At 34.3% G+C, this 13,868-nt stretch overlaps 1 long non-coding RNA gene across 1 annotated transcript in view; it reads left to right on the forward strand.

Moving 5' to 3' along the window:
- The window catches only part of LOC134807708 (uncharacterized), a 111,442-nt gene extending 102,440 nt beyond the window's left edge, over positions 1–9,002 (forward strand). The window contains exon 3 of the long non-coding RNA XR_010148811.1: positions 8,931–9,002. This is a non-coding gene — a long non-coding RNA (uncharacterized LOC134807708). The remainder of the gene's footprint in view (positions 1–8,930) is intronic.
- The last annotated feature ends 4,866 nt before the right edge of the window (positions 9,003–13,868 follow it).

The following is a 13,868-nucleotide window of genomic DNA, read 5'->3' on the forward strand; positions in this document are numbered from 1 at the left end:
ACCAGTAGCAGAATACAAAATTAATGTACACAAATAAGTAGCACTGCTATACACCAACAGCGACCAAACTGAGAATCAAATAAATATTCAATCCCTTTTACAATAGCTGCAAACAAATAAAAATAAAATACTTAGGAATACATGTAACCAAGGAGGAGAAAGACCTCTACAGTGAAAACTACAAAACACGACTGAGAGAAATCACAATGACACAAACAAATTGAAACACATCCCATGCTCATTGATGGGTAGAATCAATATTGTGAAAATGACCATACTGCCAAAAACAATCTACAAATGCAATGCAATTCCCATCAAATTACCATCATCATTCTTCACAGAATTAAAAATAAATCCTAAAATTTATATGGAACCATAAAGTGCCGGCATAGCCAAAGCAAGACTAAGCAAAAAGAACAAATCTGAAGGCATCACATTCCCCGACTTCAAACTATACCACAAGAGTATAGTCACCACAACACCAAGGTACTGGTATAAAAATAGGCACATAGACCAATGGAACAGAATAAAGAACCCAGAAGTAAAGTCGAATACTTACAGCCAATTGATCTTCAAGAAAGCAGACAAAAACATAAAGTGTGAAAGGACACCGTATTCAATAAACGGTGCTGGGATAATTGGCAAGCCACATGTAGAAGAATGAAGCTGAATCCTAATTTCTCACCTTATATAAAAAGCCACTTAACATGGATCAAAGACTTAAATCTAAAACCTGAAGCCATAAACATTCTGGAAGACAACATCAGAAAAAGTATTCTAGACATTGGCTTACGCAGAGTTTATGATCAAGAACCCAACAGCAAATACAACAAAAACCAAAATAAAGAGATGAGACTTAGTTAAATCAAAAAGCTTTTATGTAGCAAAAGGAATTATCAGGAGAGTGAACAGACAACCCACAGATTGGGAGAAAATTTTCACAAACTATGCATTTAACGAATAACCAATATCCAGAATCTACAAGGAACTCAAACAAATCAGCAAGAAAATAATAAATAATTTCAACAAAAAGTGTGCTAAAGACACAAATAGACAATTCTCAAAAGAAGATATACAAACGGCCCACAAGCATATGAAAAAATGCTCAACATCGCAGGGAAATGCAAATCAAAACCACAATGCAATACTACCTTGCTCCTGCAAGAATGGCTGTTAATTAAAAAATAAAAATAAGTTAAGTGTTGGCATGAATGTGGTAAAAAGCGGACACTTTTAGACTGTTAGTAATCCCACTACTGTGTATCTACCCAGAGGAAAGAAGTCATTATATGAAAAAACACTTGCACATCCATGTTTAGAGCAGCACAATTTGCAATTGCAAAAATATGGAACCATCCCAAATGTTCATCAATCAACAAGTGGATTAAGAAATTGTGATGTACACACACACACACACACACACACACACACACACAGCCTAGAATACTACTCAGCCATAAAAGGGAAAGAAATAATGGCAACCTGGATGGAATTGGAGACCATTTTTCTGCGTGAAGTAATTCAGGAATGGAAAACCAAACATCATCGTATGTTCTTATTATGAGTGGGAGCTAAGCTATGAGGACACAAAGGCAGAATAATCATACAATGGACTTTGGGGACTTAAGGGGAAAGGGTGGGAGGTGGTTGAGGGGTAAATAACTATACATCCGGTACAGTGTATATTGCTTGGGTGATGGGTGCACTAAAATCTCAGAAATCACCACTAAAGAACTTATCCATGTAACCAAACACCACTTGTTACCCAAACACTGTTGAAATAACAATATTTAAAAAAATAAAATCAGTTAATAAATGGTTACTTTTGGTGTAGCATAATTATTTCTAACAGTTAATATGAATAATGAATTCAAGAGGGCAATATTCTATCTCAACACATTCCATCTCTTTAATACTTTCTCTCCATTCCCTCTGATTTTCAGATGCCTCAAAACACCTGTGTGATGAAAGCCAACCATCCCCTAAAAGAAGGACTGCAACATCAGAATCCTAATGTTAGAAATTAATCATTTGAGTAAATTAACCATGAGAATGGGAACATTCCTTGTCACCTAAGTTTCTAAAGAGCTATATCCAATATTTGGACTGTTTTTAAATTTTAGAAATGAATTGAATGTTGCGGCAATGTTCGATGTTGTTCTTGTAGAGTATTTGTATTTTCCATTGCCATGGTGAGAGAGTAAGCTTAGTTTTAGTTTCTGTTTTGTTTTCTCATTACAAATTTTCATAAGCAATATTGTTCATGAGCATCTCACTACTTCAAAATCACTTGGAAAGGAAACCAATTTCACCAGAAAAAGCCATTTTTTCACTCTTCTTTGTAAAAGAATTGGTAGAGTCTGTTGTCAAAATCTTCAGAGCAAACTCTTTAACTGTAATAAATGTAATGCAAATCTCTTTTGCTGTCCTCCAAATTTTACATACCAAATATGGGAATCAATTCCTCAGTGTCTAAGATGTATTTCTAAATTGAATAAAAATCAACTCCTGTGGAAGAAAAGAAAAACAAATGTACGCACGCGCACACACACATATACGTAATTTTATGTCACTATTTTTTAGAATAAAAGACTATATTCTTTCTGGAACAGAAATGCTAATAATTTTTTCCTGAATTCACATTAGTTTGGGAATTATGAATTGAAGGGCCTCCTATGATTAATGTGTCTATATCATTTCTAGATAAATTTAGCATTTTTCTAGGTTTTTGAAATAATATGTGTGACAGTTCTTTCTGAAAGGGAAATATGATTCAGTCTCAAAAATCATAGTCTATGTGCTCAAACTATGTGCTCAGTCTACATGCTCAATTCTTTACTAGTAATGCATTCTCTATGATTTAAAAACAGAGCAAATGCTATTTGATATCATGTTGCATAATATTAGAGTATAATTTAGTTCATTATTTATAAATAGTTTAATGTGTGGTGTACAAATATATTCATTATTCACTTTTATTTATTATAAATACATTGTTGCTTTGTGAAGCAATTACTGTTTGGGAGGATTCTATCTATCTATTATCTCTCTCTCTCTCTCTCCCTCTCTCTCTGTCTCTGTCCATCCAGAGCTATCTATCTACAGCTATCTTTCCATCTACCCCTAAAACAAATATGAATTATATTCAAGGCTTCGCTGTGCAAAGTATTTCCTGTTATCATGACATTCTAAAATGACTACATAACTGGTTCACATTAGGGAATCACCAAGTTATAATATCTGTTTATGACAATACTAAGAATCACTATTGAGTGGCATAATTTACACTATGAAAGGAGATAATGTCAGAGGTTACAACTAGATGTGTAAAAATTGAAGTGATAAATAATAGTACTTCAAAATTAAGGTATTTGACCCCAATATTTAGATCCATTTAGGTACCCAATCACATTTATCTGCTTACTAATGGCCTTTGCTTTTTGCTCCAATAAATAAATAAAAACTATTACTTTAATAAAATTTTCAGTGAATATTAATTAATTAAAAATCTGTACTAACAGAAACTGGCAGTGTTCAAACCTGCCTTTAATGAATTGGCCATGATTTTTTTAATTGACCAAATTATTATGGCTTAGTGGTGGCTATACTATGAGGATTAATTCCAAATGACTTGGAATCAGCTTGACCTGTGCTAATAAAATAATGAAGCTTTGTGGCACTGACTCCTGGTCAAGGCACGAAACATACTGTGTAAATGTTTTGTGTATCTATAATTATAAAGAGTTGGGGGAGGTTTGTCCCAACTTATCAGAATTTTTATTGATGACTGTGAAAGTGACATTTTTTGCTTGTTTTTTGTGAGATAGTTTTTCCCTTTTTTCCCACCTCTTCCCCCATTCCTCCAGGTCCCTGCTGTTGAGGCTGATTGCAGAGAAGGAATAATAAGAAGCACTGTATAAAAACACCTGAAAGAAACTCCACTCTTTTATCTTCCTGGTTTCCAGGTGTTCCATGCACACATCTATTGTATTTGATCTCAGAGAGAAAATGCATTCTGCCAAGGCTCTTACAGAGGGAGGCCAGTAGGAGGCTCCAGTTAATGTCACCAGATCCCTGGCTTAGTGATATCGTTTGACTGTGTTGCATATCTTTTATCTAATTATGATATAGTTTTTCTATAATAAACCTTTTAAAATTGTCACTGTTAGTGAAGTAGCATTTAAACAATAAATATTATCTCAAAAATTATTTAATATTAACATCAATATAAATTGACATGTTGAAACTCAATCTTTTAGTTGAATAAAGGATCAATTCTTTTGACAAAATTTGTTCACAAATTTAGACTTCATGGTAATAGCACCTATAAAAATCATAATAAAGGAAGGCATAAATAAGATATAGATTGAATAATAATCAATTCAAAAAATTGAATTTTAATGTATACAAAGTGATATGGTTTGATTCTGTGTCCCCACCAAATCACATGTAGAAATGTAATCCCCAGTGTTGAAAGTGGGGCCTGCTGGGAGGTGATTGGATCATGGAGGTGAAGTTTCCATGAATGATTTAGCACCATCCTTTTGATGCTGTCCTCATGATAGTGAATGAGTGAGTTATCATTTGATCTGGTTGTTTTAAAAGTGTGTAGCACCTCCCCACTTTCTCTCTTAGTCCTGCTCCTGCCATTTAAGACATCTGCTCCTGCTTTGCCTCCCACCATGAGTAAAAGCTCCCTGAGGCCTCCCCAGAAGCAGATGCTACCATCATACTTCATGCACAGCCTGCACAACCATGAGCCAATTACCAAGTCTCAGGTATTTCTTTATGGCGGTGCAAGAACAGATTAATTTTCTTTATATAATAAATTACCAAGTCTCAGGTACTTCTTTAGCGTGTACAAGAATGGATTCATAGGCACAGGAAAATTTGTGTCAAAAATTAGTCCATAAAGTAAGAATTAATAAAGTTGCCTTAATGGAGTTTCTTCTAGAAAGGATTTTTCGACAAAAGTGTATAAAATGTTTATAAAATAATTTTAAAATGTTTATATTTTTAAAATATAAAATATTTATAAAAATTTGGTAAAAATGTTCTTATCCATAGCATGAATTTAACATCTTTTTGTCAATACAGTAGAGACAAATTATGTACCATTTCTAAATACTAGCATCAAACACTGTTACAGTTAGGATAGCCTCCTATGTTACAGCAGATTAGTTTTTGTATGCTTCAAATAATTTTGATGTGCTTTTCTTTAATGTGTGAAGTTGCTTTGGCCTATGGGTCTCTAGTATTTTTATATCCGACAAGGTTATCTTTTTTTGTTTGTTTCTGAAATTATTCGATGTTTAACCATAAAACACTTATAATAGCATTTGAATAAAAATATGTCATTGTATTAAATGTGCAAAATATTTGCCACTACTTATTACTGGGGAAAGGCTACTACTTCTAATTACCTGATTTTTTTTTTGTCCTATCTCTTTGTTTGTATTATGCAAATCTATATTATGATTTCTTGTGCTTAATGTTCTTTAAAACCCCATAGTCTCCAAAATGATGTTATCTCGTCAAGTCCTTGCAAGAAATATGATTAATATATTCTTTAGGATAAAAATGATGAAACCTATAAGAAAAAAATGGGAGAATTTTATACTTGGTGGAATAGTATTTAAGACTGTTCTAAACCTCTAAGTCTTTTAAGTATGTTAATTACAATTATTAGGTTATGGATTATTTTTTCCTAGATTACTTTACCTACACACACGTCATCCACTGTAGTAGTTACTAGATACTGAGAACTTAAAATGTGGCTTGTTTTAATTGTGATGTCATGTAAATATAAGACACATATCAGATCTTAAAGATTTTGTGTGAAAAAATATAAAAGCTCAATTATGTTTTATAAATTGGTTGTGAAAGGACAATATTTTAGATACAGCATGCTAAATAAAATGTATAACTAAAATTAATCTTAGCCTCTTCTTTTTACTTTTTTTTAAAATGAGACTATTAGAAAAATTTGAATGACATATGTTGGTTATATTAACTTGTTACTCAGCAGTGCTGCACTAAACAATTTGACTTTGCCTGAAAACAAGTTTTATTTGAAAGAGCGAAATGCAAGAGAGAAAATGTTGCTATTATATTTGCATTAAGTTTCCATAGTTCCTACATATTTGTTTGAATGAGAAAATAATCAAAGTGGTTTTTCTGTTTCATAAAGACCTTATTTGCATTATTGCTTCTACCTTCCCTAAAGAAAGCTTACTTTTTTGATCAATGAGTTTACAAATGTCAGATCCTAATCTAGAATTACACAAAGAAAACCACACTGCAATTAGGGTTATAAAAGTAATGTCTGTGTAATATTGAGCTGTATTCCTAAAGGAGAATATCCTGTTCTCTTATGCCTTTAACAAAACAAATCATCACTCAACAGAATAGCTCAAACATTCACTTGTTGAGTAAACAGCAATTGAAAAAAGAATTGTAGAAAGGATACTTCAGCATAGTATAAGCATCCAATGACCTCTTTCAGATCTCTAAAGGAAAGGCAAGATATTTGCTACAATGAAATCCTTTGAGACTAAAAACCCAAGGACAACAGCATAGTAGAAAGCAAGTAACAAATAAATTTTAGCAAAGTAAAACCTCTCATAAAAATAAGAAAATCAAATGCACAAATACATAAGCTCAAATATTTTTATTATTAATTCTTCCTGTTTTGATATAGCAATATGAGAAGAAAATCTATTTTTTTAGTTTGTCAAAATGATTTTGATCTACCTTATATTAGTTTCCTATTGCTAGTGTAATAAATTACTACAAACTCAGTAACTTAAACAGGTACAAGTGTATTGTCTTACAGCTCTGTGAATCAGATGTCCAAAATCAGTTTCACTAGGTTACAGTCATGGAGTTGATAATGCTGTATCCTGCAGATTCTAGAAGATAATCCATGTTTTAGCTTTTCCAGATTCTAAATGCTGTCCACCTTCCTATTATTGATGCTGATTCTCCTGACTCTGTCTTGTAAGGAGCCTCATAATTATATTAGGCCACCAGAATAATGCAAAATAATCTTTCCATCTCTAGATAATTAATTTTACCTGCAAAGTCCTTTTTGCCATATAAGTAAATATATTCATAGATTTATGCCGCCTACCAAACCACCTTATTACCAAAACAACGTAGAATATTCTAGCAATTTTGATGATAAAATAATGTCATTGTGTCAATTAAAAATTCATTATCAGAAACATTACCATAAAGAAAACTCAACAGCCATATGCTTTCACAGCTGAGTTATCTTAAATATTTATAGAAAAATTAACAGCATTTATATACCATATATTTCACAAATTAGAATAAAAGAAAAATCCCTAATACATTTTATAAAGCCAGCATAACGCTAATACAAAAACAATATTGTAGGTAGAATATCTCCCAAAAAGACATACTGAGATAGTAATCTTTAGTACCTATGCATGTGACTGTATGTGGATTCAGGATCTTTGCAGATGTAATCAAGTTAAAATGAGGTCACACCAAATTAGGATTGCCCATAATCCAGTAGAAGTGGTGTCCCTATAAAAACAGGAGACGCACACATGAAAAGATACTGATATGTGAATAGAGAAGCAGAGATAAAAATGCTGCGCCTGAGATCCAAAGTAATAAAAGATAGCAGCCAAACTACCAGAAGCTAGTAAGAGAAAAAGAAGGATTCTATCCCCAGTTTCAGAGAGAGCATGGTCCTGGTGACACCTTAATTTTGGACTTCTAGCTTACAGACCTGTGGGACAATAAATTTATGTTGTTGGATATCATTTTGTCTGTAGTATTTTGTTATGGCAGCCCTAAGAAACTGATATACAGACCAAAGTATTACAAGTAAACAAAGTAATGTATTATTACAATAGGTTCAATATTCCTGAAAAAAGAGGCAAAATAATCCAAAGCAATCTATATAAATAAATATAACTTGCTACTAAGTGAGGTTTGTTTCAACAATGCATGATTGGCTTAGCATTAAAAAATCCATTAGTGTAATTTACTGTATTAAGAGTATAAAAGAGAAAAATAATATGATATCTTAATATATGCAGATAACTCATTTGGCAAAGTTCAACATCCATCTATTATTGAAAACACCCAGAAAAGTATGAATAAAAGGAAACTTCAATATGACAAAGGGCATCCTCAAAATGGCTTCTGTTAATGTAATATTTACAGATAAAATGTTAAATCCTTCCCAATAAGTTCAGGAAAAATGCTAGGGCATCCATTCTCAACACTTCTATTCAGCATTGCACTGAAAATCTTCATTTCTTCCTTCTCTGATGTGCTTCCTTTCTTCATGAAAAACTGACCTATATCATTTTCTTTCTCTCTGAAGAATACCTTTTGACACATTGCAAGTTGTATCTACTGCCAACAAATGTCTTCAGTTTGTCTGAAAAAGACTTTAACTTTTCTTCAATACTAAGGGTAATGTAACTTCATACAAAATTCTAGATTGCTTGGTTTTTCTTCAAACACTTTAAATATTTCACTGCACTCTATTCTTGCTTGTATGGTTTCTGAAGGGACATCTAATGTAATTCTTAGTTTCTCTAAATATAAGATTTCACATGACCCCACTCCACACCACCGGCTTTTCACAAGGTTTTCTCTGTCTTTTGTTTTGTAATAAATATGATATGCCTAGGCATCAGTTTTTTGAGGTTTTTCATACTTGGTATTTTATGAAATTCCTAAATCTGTGGTTTTCAGTGTGTCATTAATTTTGAAAAATTATCAGCAATTAATATTTCAAATAATTCAATATTTGTCTTGCTCATTTGTCTTTTTCTGACCCATCTGATACTTCCATTTCATGTTTTATGTTTTATCAACATCCAACAATTCTTGAATATTTGGCTCAATTGCTTTATTCATTATTTTTTCTCTCTGCATTTCAGTACTGGAGGTTTCTATCAAGATATCTTTAAGCCTACTGATTCTTTCCTTGGCCATGTCTGATTTACAGGTGAGTCATCAAAGGAATTATTTATTTCTGTGCAATTCTTTTTTAATTTCTAGCATTTTATTATATTTTTTATTTTTATTTTTGAGACAAAGTCTTGCTCTGTCACCCAGGTTGGAGTGCAGTGTCACAATCTTGGCTCACTGCAACCTCTGCCTCCCTGGTTCAAGTGATTTCCATGCCTCAGTCTCCCAGTTAGCTGAGGCTACAGGCCCCTGCCACCACACCGGCTAATTTTTGTGGGGTTTTTTTTGTTGTTGTTGTTTCGTTTTTTTGAGATGGAGTTTCCCTCTTGTTGCCAAAGCTGGAGTGCAATGGCACGATCTCGGCCCACGGCAACCTCCGCCTCCCGGGTTCAAGTGATTCTCCTATCTCAGTCTCCTGAGTAGCTGGGATTACAGGAACGCGACACCACGCCCGGCTAATTTTTTGTATTTTTAGCAGAAACAGGGTTTCACCATGTTAGCCAGGATGGTCTTGATCTCCTGAACTCAGTTGATCTGCCTGCCTTGGCCTCCACAGGCGTGAGCCACCTCATCTAGCCTCTAGGATTTTCTTTTTATTCTTTCTTAGAGTTTCAATCTCCTTGCTTACCTTACCTACCTGTTCTTTCATGCTGTTTTATTTTTCTTTAGAACCATCAACATATTAATTACGGTTATTTTAAATTCCTGGTTCTCTTTACCCTCATGTCTCTGCTGTATCTGAATCTGGTTCTGATGCTTGCTTCGCTTCCTCTCTTCAGATTGTGTTTTTTTCTTGTCTTTTAGCATGCCTTGTGTTTAATTTTTTATTGAAAGCCAGACATGTGACATCAAGTAGTAGGAACTGAGATAAACAGTCCTTTAGTGTGAAATTTTATGTTTATCTAACTAGGAGTTAGAAAGTGTTTAGTGTTTGTTATACCTGTAGATATCAGTCTTCAATAGTATCTAGTGTCCTTGCTTTTTCTCCACTGTTAAATTTGAGTTTCCCTGGAGATTTCATAAATGGATTTTGTGTCTTGCAGCTTGTTCAATTGTGGTTCACCGTTATTATCCTGGAGCTCTGTTGTTGTAGTGGTAAGATACTGGGGAGGAGAAGTGTTCTACAATAATACAACTTAAGTCTTTAGAGGGGGTTTTCTCTCTCTCTCTCTCTCTCTCTCTTTCTCTGTGTGTGTGTGTTTGTGTGTGTGTGTACGTGTGTGTGTGTTTCCCAGTAGACCAAAGCCTCTGGTGGTACTTTTTTTTTTCTTCTACTCAAAGCATGACAAAGTTTTCCTCTGATCCTCACAATGAGAACCTGATGAAGGTCCCAGAGGAAAAAACTTCAAAAAATATAGGATTCACTCCCACCCCAGACCAGGAATGGGTCCTGGGAGTTTTTAACTCTTCAGGCAGTCCTCACTTTGGTTCTAGCACTTATACTACTACAGCAGCAGGCTTCTCCTCCTCCTCTCCCCACAAACAATACAATGTATTTTCCGCTCTCTTCAGTTTTCTTGGCAGCTGTTTGCTCTGTGATGTCAATTCTTGTATGGATCTAAGAGCTATTTTAGGCTTTTGTCAAAGCCTCGATAATGAACAGAGAGAGCCTCTATAAAAGAAATTATTTTTATTTGAGAGTGAATATTGCAATGGGAATATACATGTTGTAGTAAATAATGAGCATATTCAGGGAGGTAAAGGAAGACAAAGGTTCTTAAAGAGAAAGTGGGAAGGGTTATATAATTATTTTGAGATAATTATAGGGTTAATAGCAAGGATAGCACCAGGCTGAGGCTGCACAGGCAGTTGCCAAGCAGATATCCTCACAGAAGTATTATTTGTGTGTAAGCCCGTGATGGCCTTTGTGCAAGGTTGTGGTGTTTGCAGTCTTTTGTGATAGTTCTTGTTATTATGGATGCATGCACGAAAACCCTCCCCTTGCAGCCTTCTCCACCTCCATTTGTTAGGGTTTTTAACACAAGTGTGTCCATTTTTATTCTAATAACACATTCTATTTTTTTCTCAGTTGGGTGAAGTGCATTTGTAGTTGCTCATTGAAGCATTTTATGATTTCTGCTTTAAAACTCTTTGTCAGATAGTTCTAATATCTCTGTCACTTTGGCATTTGCCATGCTTGTCTTTTTCCATTCAGTTTGAGATATTTCTAATTCTTTGTATAACACCAGATTTTTTATTAAAATCAAGACATTTTTGTGTTGTGTTATGAGACTCTCAGTCTTATTTGCATATTTTCTTTTTAGCTGTCTAATTTGACATGCCTTCAGCTGGGGAAGAGGAGCCACCTTATTATAACTAGGTGACGATAGCAACTCAGACTCTCCAATGGGTTCCCATTGAGACCAAAGGGGATGATGCCTTGTTACCTTAGACAGTGATGGGAGTTCCTGTTCCCCACCAGGTATCCAATGATGCTTTGCTGTTTAAGAGGGGTGGAAGTGTCTTGTCACTGCTCCCTAAGTAGTCTCCACTGACACTGCAGTGGGAATGGTGTTATTACCCTCTGGTGATGGTGAAAGTATTGACTCTATCCAATACCTCCTCTGACTCTACACTGGGGACCGAGAGGGAGTCCTTGTTAATGCTGGTGAGGGTGAAAGTCCAGGCTCTCTGCATGGTTTCCATTGCCATCATGGAAGACGTAGTACTGGAGCTGGCTATTACCTGGTGGAGATAGAGTTCCAGTTCCCTATGCAGCCCCCTTCAAAACCTCCCCAGCAGGGGAGTTGGGACATCTTTTTATAACCTGGCAAATGTGAAAGTCTAGGACACTAACTTAACAATTGTTGGTGGTGTTTGGTGGTAACAGAAAGGTTACTTTCTCAAACCTCTGTTTCCTTAGGCTTTCCCTTTCCTATTTGTTTGTGTCAAAGGAGCAGGCTTTTGAGGGGCTTATTTTGTCTGCGTCCATTTGTCTGCTTCTAGGCTTCTCCAGCATCCTGCATGAAATATATGAGGCAAAAATAATACTCAGGAAGCTTACTGTGTATCCAAATTTTTTGTTCTGAGACCCCTAACCAGTCTGACTTCTTTTTAGCTTTCAGGGTCTTCTTATATTTTATACATAATACCAAGAGTTTTCAGCAGCACATATCAGAAAGAACAGGGGAAAATATATCTAATGCATCTTCTTGGAAGTGTAGTTTTATCTAATTTTAAAAATGTAAAATATTTCAAATATTTAGACTATTATAGAGAATAATGTGAATGACATCCATAAATTATCCAATCATTTTACAACTGCTAATATTAAGCCTTATATACTTAAAATCCATGTTTTCTTTTGTTTTAATACATAAAACATTAAAGATCCAGTTGAATTCTGTTCGGCACCTCTCTGTAATTTTTTTCCTTAATTCGCAGTGGCAGCACACTTAGTATATACCATTCCCATAAATAGCTAATATGTGTTTTTCTATATTTATATATACATATTTATTATACAGTAGTCCCCCTTTGTTCACCAAAGATATGTTCAAAGATCCCCAGTGGATGCCTGAAACTGCAAATAGTACTGAACCCTATATATATTATGCAGAAATTTATTTTACCTTTTTAAAAATTTCACAGATAGAAGGTTTGTTTTTTCCACAGATCTTAGCAACCTCAGCATATATTTTTTTTATTTTCCTTATTAAGTCAAGAGCTTTCGCCTTTTCAGTTAAAGGAAATATACATTATGGCTTCTCTGTAGCATAGCAAAATTGTCAGCATCATTATTCTCGTGCTTTGGGGTCATTATTAAGTAAAATAAAGGTTACCTGAACACAAGCACTGCAGTACTGCAACAATAAATCTGATAACCTGGATGATGACTAAGTGACTAAGAGGCTGGTAGCACGTAACATGGATAAGTTACACAAAGGGATGATTCACGTACAGGACATGATGCAGCAGTAACAGATTTTTATCAAGCTACTCAGAACAGTGCACAATTTAAAATTTATGGATTTACTTGGTGTGGTGGCGCATACCTATAATTCTGGCTCCTCTAGAGGCAGTGTGCTATGATTACCCTATATGACTGTACTGCAACCTGGGAAACATAGTGGGATCATGTCTCAAAAATAAAAAGATTTTAAACATTTATGAATAATATTAAGTTCTATTTGTTTCTAAACATAATTACTTAGGGTAAATTTTTTGATAAATTATATGTTTGTAAGATTTATTCATGCTGATAAGTGAATAGTTTGTTGTTTAAATTTCATTTTTGATTGGCTAAATATTGAGTGATTTACTTATGATATTGTGTATAAGTGCCTTTTTCTTCATCTCTCTCTCTTTTATATTTTTATTAGTCTCAATGGAAGTTTGATTACGTTCAAATTTTTAATCCAAAGTCTCAGATTCATATACCTTCAGTCACTACTATGGTTTGAATGTTCTCTCTAAAACTCGGGTTTAAATTTAATTGACATTGTGACAGTATTAAGAGATGGGATCATTAAGAGGTGATTAGATCCTTTCTCCTTAATGGATTAATGCAGTTATCATGGGAGTGGGTCAGTGGTCTCAAGAATTCATCCCCTTTTTCCCACAGGTGATAGGGAATGAAGATCTTCACCGGAATTGGCCTCTTGATCTTGGACTTTCCAGCCTCCAGAACTGCAAGCCAAATAAACATATTGTGTATAAATCATCCAATCTGTGGTATTCTGTTATAACAGCAAAAAGTGAACTGAGACCGTTTATGCTTTAGGTAGGACTTTTGTTTTCTAATTGCCTAATGTCACTCAATCTCCAAAGTTTTAAATCCAAACTTTTAGATTTATAACTTATGGACTTAAAAATCCATTCCTATTAGACTAGTCACTTTCTAGTCCTTTGAGATAAAGTGATGAACAATATGAATATGGCTTTTGCTCTTATCAAATGTATAGTCT

Source organism: Pan troglodytes, chromosome 1 (assembly GCF_028858775.2).
Source record: "Pan troglodytes isolate AG18354 chromosome 1, NHGRI_mPanTro3-v2.0_pri, whole genome shotgun sequence".
NCBI classification, from domain to species: Eukaryota; Metazoa; Chordata; class Mammalia; order Primates; family Hominidae; genus Pan; species Pan troglodytes.